Below are 7,321 nucleotides of genomic sequence, written 5' to 3' on the forward strand. Positions count from 1 at the left end.
CTGCAGCAAGCAGCAGCAGAAGCAGCAGCTAGCAGCAGCTAGCAGCAGCAGCAAGCAGCAGCAGCAGCAGCAGCAGCTAGCAGCAGCAGCAGCAGCAGCAAGCAGCAGCAGCAGCAGCAGCAGTAGCAAGCAGCAGCAGCAGCAGCAACAAGCAGCAGCAGGAGCAGCAGCAAGCAGCAGCAGCAGCAGCAGCAGCAAGCAGCAGTAGCAGGAGCAGCAAGCAGCAGCAGCAGCAGCAGCAAGCAGCAGCAGCAGCAGCAGCAGCAGCAGCAGCAGAAGCATGCAGCAGCAGCAGCAGCAGTAGCAAGCAGCAGCAGCAGCAACACGCAGCAGCAGCAGCAGAAAGCACCAGCATTAGCAGCAGCAGCAGCAAGCAGTAGCAGGAGCAGCAGCAGCCAGCAGTAGCAGCAGCAAGCAGGAGCAGCAGCAGCAGCAGAAGCAGCAGCAGCAGCAAGCAGGAAGCAGCAGCAGCAGCAGCAGCAGCAGGAGCAGCAGCAGCAAGCAGCAGCAGCAGCAGCAGCAGCAGCAAGCAGCAGCAGCAGCAGCAAGCAGCAGAAACAGCAGCAGCAGCACCAGCAGCAAGCAGCAACAGCAGCAGCAAGCAGCAGCAGCAGCAACAAGCAGCAGCAGCAGCAGCAGCAAGCAGCAGCAGCAGCAAGCAGCAGAAGCAGCAGCAGCAGCGCCAGCAGCAGCAGCAACAAGCAGCAGCAGCAGCAGCAGCAGCAGTAGCAGCAGCAGCAAGCAGCAGCAGCAGCAAGCAGCAGCAGCAGCAGCAAGCAGCAGCAGCAGCAGCAGCTAGCAGCAGCAGCAGCAGCAAGCAGCAGCAGCAGCAAGCAGCAGTAGCAGCTGCAGCAAGCAGCAGCAGCAGCAGCAGCAGCAGCAGCAACAAGCAGCAACAAGCAGCAGCAGCAGCAAGCAGCAGTAGCAGCAGCAGCAAGCAGCAGATGCAGCAGCAGCAGCAGCAGCTAGCAGCAGCAGCAGCAGCAAGCAGCAGCAGCAGCAACAACAGCAGCAGCAGCAGCAGGAGCAGCAGCAGCAGCAGCAGCAGCAGCAGCAAGCAGCAGCAGCAGCAGCAAGCAGCAGCAGCAAGCAGCAGCAGCAGCAGCAGCAACAAGCAGCAGCAGCAGCAGCAGCAGCAAGCAGCAGCAGCAGCAGCAAGCAGCAGAACCAGCAGCACCAGCAGCACCAGCAGCAAGCAGCAGCAGCAGCAGCAGCTGCTAGCAGCAGCAGCAGCAGCAGCAGCAGCAGCAAGCAGCAGCAGCAGCAGCAGCAGCAAGCAGCAGTAGCAGCAGCAGCAAGCAGCAGCAGCAGCAGCAGCAGAAGCAGCAGCAGCAAGCAGCAGCAGCAGCAAGCAGAAGTAGCAGCTGCAGCAAGCAGCAGCAGCAGCAGCAGCAGCTAGCAGCAGCTAGTAGCAGCAGCAGCAGCAAGCAGCAGCAGCAGCAGCAGCTAGCAGCAGCAGCAGCAGCAGCTAGCAGCAGCAGCAGCAGCAGTAGCAAGCAGCAGCAGCAGCAACAAGCAGCAGCAGCAAGCAGCAGCAGGAGCAGCAGCAAGCAGCAGCAGCAGCAGCAGCAGCAGTAGCAGCAGCAAGCAGCAGTAGCAGGAGCAGCAAGCAGCAGCAGCAGCAGCAGCTAGCAGCAGCAGCAGCAGCAGCAGCAGCAGCAGCAGAAGCATGCAGCAGCAGCAGCAGCAGCAGTAGCAAGCAGCAGCAGCAGCAACACGCAGCAGCAGCAGCAGAAAGCACCAGCATTAGCAGCAGCAGCAGCAAGCAGTAGCAGGAGCAGCAGCAGCCAGCAGTAGCAGCAGCAAGCAGGAGCAGCAGCAGCAGCAGAAGCAGCAGAAGCAGCAGCAGCAGCAAGCAAGAAGCAGAAGCAGCAGCAGCAGCAGCAGCAGGAGCAGCAGCAGCAAGCAGCAGCAGCAGCAGCAGCAGCAGCAAGCAGCAGAAACAGCAGAAGCAGCACCAGCAGCAAGCAGCAACAGCAGCAGCAAGCAGCAGCAGCAGCAAGCAGCAGCAGCAGCAGCAGCAGCAAGCAGCAGCGCCAGCAGCAGCAGCGCCAGCAGCAGCAGCAGCAGCAGCAACAAGCAGCAGCAGCAGCAGCAGCAGCAAGCAGCAAGCAGCAGCAGCAGCAGCAGCAAGCAGCAGCAGCAAGCAGCAGCAGCAGCAAGCAGCAGAAGCAGCAGCAGCAGCACCAGCAGCAAGCAGCAACAGCAGCAGCAAGCAGCAGCAGCAGCAACAAGCAGCCGCAGCAGCAGCAGCAAGCAGCAGCAGCAGCAAGCAGCAGAAGCAGCAGCAGCCGCGCCAGCAGCAAGCAGCAAGCAGCAGCAGCAGCAGCAGCCGCAAGCAGCAGCAGCAGCAGCAGCAGCAAGCAGCAGCAGCAGCAGCAGCAGCAGCAGCAAGCAGCAGCAGCTGCAGCAGCAAGCAGCAGCCGCAGCAAGCAGCAGCAGCAGCAAGCAGCAGCAGCAGCAAGCAGCAGCAGCAGCAGCAGCAACAGCAAGCAGTAGCAGGAGCAGCAGCAAGCAGCAGCAGCAGCAGCAGCAAGCAGCAGCAGCAGCAGCAGCAGCAGCAGCAGTAGCAAGCAGCAGCAGCAGCAGCAGCAGCAAGCAGCAGCAGCTGCAGCAGCAAGCAGCAGCCGCAGCAAGCAGCAGCAGCAGCAGCAAGCAGCAGCAGCAGCAGCAGCAGCAGCAAGCAGTAGCAGGAGCAGCAGCAAACAGCAGCAGCAGCAGCAGCTAGCAGCAGCAGCAGCAGCAAGTAGCAGCAGCAGCAGCAGTAGCAAGCAGTAGCAGCAGCAGCAAGCAGCAGCAGCAGCAGCAGCAGAAGCAGCAGCAGCAAGCAGCAGCAGCAGCAAGCAGAAGTAGCAGCTGCAGCAAGCAGCAGCAGCAGCAGCAGCTAGCAGCAGCTAGCAGCAGCAGCAGCAGCAAGCAGCAGCAGCAGCAGCAGCTAGCAGCAGCAGCAGCAGCAGCAAGCAGCAGCAGCAGCAGTAGCAAGCAGCAGCAGCAGCAGCAGCAACAAGCAGCAGCAGCAGCAAGCAGCAGCAGGAGCAGCAGCAAGCAGCAGCAGCAGCAGCAGCAGCAGCAAGCAGCAGTAGCAGGAGCAGCAAGCAGCAGCAGCAGCAGCAAGCAGCAGCAGCAGCAGCAGCAGCAGCAGAAGCATGCAGCAGCAGCAGCAGCAGTAGCAAGCAGCAGCAGCAGCAACACGCAGCAGCAGCAGCAGAAAGCACCAGCATTAGCAGCAGCAGCAGCAAGCCGTAGCAGGAGCAGCAGCAGCCAGCAGTAGCAGCAGCAAGCAGGAGCAGCAGCAGCAGCAGAAGCAGCAGCTGCAGCAAGCAGGAAGCAGCAGCAGCAGCAGCAGCAGCAGGAGCAGCAGCAGCAAGCAGCAGCAGCAGCAGCAGCAGCAGCAAGCAGCAGCAGCAGCAAGCAGCAGAAACAGCAGCAGCAGCACCAGCAGCAAGCAGCAACAGCAGCAGCAAGCAGCAGCACCAACAAGCAGCAGCAGCAGCAGCAGCAAGCAGCAGCAGCAGCAAGCAGCAGAAGCAGCAGCAGCAGCGCCAGCAGCAGCAGCAGCAGCAGCAGCAACAAGCAGCAGCAGCAGCAGCAGCAGCAGCAGCAGCAGCAGCAGCAAGCAGCAAGCAGCAGCAGCAGCAGCAAGCAGTAGCAGGAGCAGCAGCAGCCAGCAGTAGCAGCAGCAAGCAGGAGCAGCAGCAGCAGCAGAAGCAGCAGCAGCAGCAAGCAGGAAGCAGCAGCAGCAGCACCAGCAGCAAGCAGCAACAGCAGCAGCAAGCAGCAGCAGCAGCAACAAGCAGCCGCAGCAGCAGCAGCAGCAGCAAGCAGCAGAAGCAGCAGCAGCAGCGCCAGCAGCAAGCAGCAAGCAGCAGCAGCAGCAGCAGCCGCAAGCAGCAGCAGCAGCAAGCAGCAGCAGCAGCAGCAGCCGCAGCAAGCAGCAGCAGCTGCAGCAGCAAGCAGCAGCCGCAGCAAGCAGCAGCAGCAGCAGCAAGCAGCAGCAGCAGCAGCAACAGCAAGCAGTAGCAGGAGCAGCAGCAAGCAGCAGCAGCAGCAGCAGCTAGCAGCAGCAGCAGCAGCAAGCAGCAGCAGTAGCAGCAGTAGCAAGCAGCAGCAGCAGCAGCAGCAGCAGCAGCAAGCAGCAGCAGCTGCAGCAGCAAGCAGCAGCCGCAGCAAGCAGAAGCAGCAGCAGCAGCAGCAGCAGCTAGCAGCAGCAGCAACGAGCAGCAGCAGCAGCAAGCAGCAGTAGCAGCAGCAGCAAGCAGCAGCAGCAGCAACAGCAGCAGCAGCAGCAGCAGCAGCAGCAGCAGCAGCAGCAGCAGCAGCAGCAGCAGCAGCAGCAGCAGCAGCAAGCAGCAGCAGCAAGCAGCAGCAGCAGCAGCAGCAGCAGCAGCAACAAGCAGCAGCAGCAGCAGCAGCAGCAGCAAGCAGCAGAAGCAGCAGCAGCAGCAGCACCTGCAGCAAGCAGCAGCAGCAGCAGCAGCAGCAGCTAGCAGCAGCACCAGCAGCAGCAAGCAGCAGCAGCAGCAGCAAGCAGCAGTAGCAGCAGCAGCAAGCAGCAGCAGCAGCAGCAGCAGAAGCAGCAGCAGCAAGCAGCAGCAGCAGCAAGCAGAAGTAGCAGCTGCAGCAAGCAGCAGCAGCAGCAGCAGCAGCAGCTAGCAGCAGCTAGCAGCAGCAGCAAGCAGCAGCAGCAGCAGCAGCAGCAAGCAGCAGCAGCAGCAGCAAGCAGCAGAACCAGCAGCACCAGCAGCACCAGCAGCAAGCAGCAGCAGCAGCAGCAGCAGCAGCTAGCAGCAGCAGCAGCAGCAGCAGCAGCAGCAAGCAGCAGCAGCAGCAGCAGCAGCAAGCAGCAGTAGCAGCAGCAGCAAGCAGCAACACGCAGAAGCAGCAGCAGAAAGCACCAGCATTAGCAGCAGCAGCAGCAAGCAGTAGCAGGAGCAGCAGCAGCCAGCAGTAGCAGCAGCAAGCAGGAGCAGCAGCAGCAGCAGAAGCAGCAGCAGCAGCAAGCAGGAAGCAGCAGCAGCAGCAGCAGCAGCAGGAGCAGCAGCAGCAAGCAGCAGCAGCAGCAGCAGCAGCAGCAGCAGCAAGCAGCAGAAACAGCAGCAGCAGCACCAGCAGCAAGCAGCAACAGCAGCAGCAAGCAGCAGCAGCAGCAACAAGCAGCAGCAGCAGCAAGCAGCAGCAGCAGCAAGCAGCAGAAGCAGCAGCAGCAGCGCCAGCAGCAGCAGCAACAAGCAGCAGCAGCAGCAGCAGCAGTAGCAGCAGCAGCAAGCAGCAGCAGCAGCAAGCAGCAGCAGCAGCAGCAAGCAGCAGCAGCAGCAGCAGCAGCAGCAGCAGCTAGCAGCAGCAGCAGCAGCAAGCAGCAGCAGCAGCAAGCAGCAGTAGCAGCTGCAGCAAGCAGCAGCAGCAGCAGCAGCAGCAACAAGCAGCAACAAGCAGCAGCAGCAGCAAGCAGCAGTAGCAGCAGCAGCAAGCAGCAGATGCAGCAGCAGCAGCAGCAGCAGCTAGCAGCAGCAGCAGCAACAACAGCAGCAGCAGAAGCAGGAGCAGCAGCAGCAGCAGCAGCAGCAGCAGCAAGCAGCAGCAGCAGCAGCAAGCAGCAGCAGCAAGCAGCAGCAGCAGCAGCAGCAGCAGCAACAAGCAGCAGCAGCAGCAGCAGCAGCAGCAAGCAGCAGCAGCAGCAGCAAGCAGCAGAACCAGCAGCACCAGCAGCACCAGCAGCAAGCAGCAGCAGCAGCAGCAGCAGCAGCTAGCAGCAGCAGCAGCAGCAGCAGCAGCAGCAAGCAGCAGCAGCAGCAGCAGCAGCAGCAGCAAGCAGCAGTAGCAGCAGCAGCAAGCAGCAGCAGCAGCAGCAGCAGAAGCAGCAGCAGCAAGCAGCAGCAGCAGCAAGCAGAAGTAGCAGCTGCAGCAAGCAGCAGCAGCAGCAGCAGCAGCTAGCAGCAGCTAGCAGCAGCTAGCAGCAGCAGCAGCAGCAAGCAGCAGCAGCAGCAGCAGCTAGCAGCAGCAGCAGCAGCAGCTAGCAGCAGCAGCAGCAGCAGTAGCAAGCAGCAGCAGCAGCAACAAGCAGCAGCAGCAGCAAGCAGCAGCAGGAGCAGCAGCAAGCAGCAGCAGCAGCAGCAGCAGCAGCAGCAAGCAGCAGTAGCAGGAGCAGCAAGCAGCAGCAGCAGCAGCAAGCAGCAGCAGCAGCAGCAGCAGCAGCAGCAGAAGCATGCAGCAGCAGCAGCAGCAGCAGTAGCAAGCAGCAGCAGCAGCAACACGCAGCAGCAGCAGCAGAAAGCACCAGCATTAGCAGCAGCAGCAGCAAGCAGTAGCAGGAGCAGCCGCAGCCAGCAGTAGCAGCAGCAAGCAGGAGCAGCAGCAGCAGCAGAAGCAGCAGAAGCAGCAGCAGCAGCAAGCAAGAAGCAGAAGCAGCAGCAGCAGCAGCAGCAGGAGCAGCAGCAGCAAGCAGCAGCAGCAGCAGCAGCAGCAGCAGCAGCAGCAGCAGCAGCAAGCAGCAGAAACAGCAGAAGCAGCACCAGCAGCAAGCAGCAACAGCAGCAGCAAGCAGCAGCAGCAGCAGCAAGCAGCAGCAGCAGCAGCAAGCAGCAGCGCCAGCAGCAGCAGCGCCAGCAGCAGCAGCGCCAGCAGCAGCAGCAGCAGCAGCAGCAGCAGCAGCAACAAGCAGCAGCAGCAGCAGCAGCAGCAAGCAGCAAGCAGCAGCAGCAGCAGCAGCAGCAGCAAGCAGCAGCAGCAGCAAGCAGCAGAAGCAGCAGCAGCAGCACCAGCAGCAAGCAGCAACAGCAGCAGCAAGCAGCAGCAGCAGCAACAAGCAGCCGCAGCAGCAGCAGCAAGCAGCAGCAGCAGCAAGCAGCAGAAGCAGCAGCAGCCGCGCCAGCAGCAAGCAGCAAGCAGCAGCAGCAGCAGCAGCAACCGCAAGCAGCAGCAGCAGCAGCAGCAGCAGCAAGCAGCAGCAGCAGCAGCAGCAGCCGCAGCAAGCAGCAGCAGCTGCAGCAGCAAGCAGCAGCCGCAGCAAGCAGCAGCAGCAGCAAGCAGCAGCAGCAGCAGCAACAGCAAGCAGTAGCAGGAGCAGCAGCAAGCAGCAGCAGCAGCAGCAGCAAGCAGCAGCAGCAGCAGCAGCAGCAGCAGTAGCAAGCAGCAGCAGCAGCAGCAGCAGCAGCAAGCAGCAGCAGCTGCAGCAGCAAGCAGCAGCCGCAGCAAGCAGCAGCAGCAGCAGCAAGCAGCAGCAGCAGCAGCAGCAGCAGCAGCAAGCAGTAGCAGGAGCAGCAGCAAACAGCAGCAGCAGCAGCAGCAGTAGCAAGCAGTAGCAGCAGCAGCAAGCAGCAGCAGC

Source organism: Haemaphysalis longicornis, unplaced genomic scaffold (assembly GCF_048455015.1).
Source record: "Haemaphysalis longicornis isolate Haplotype H1 unplaced genomic scaffold, Haemaphysalis longicornis Haplotype H1 scaffold_173, whole genome shotgun sequence".
Classification (NCBI taxonomy): Eukaryota; Metazoa; Arthropoda; class Arachnida; order Ixodida; family Ixodidae; genus Haemaphysalis; species Haemaphysalis longicornis.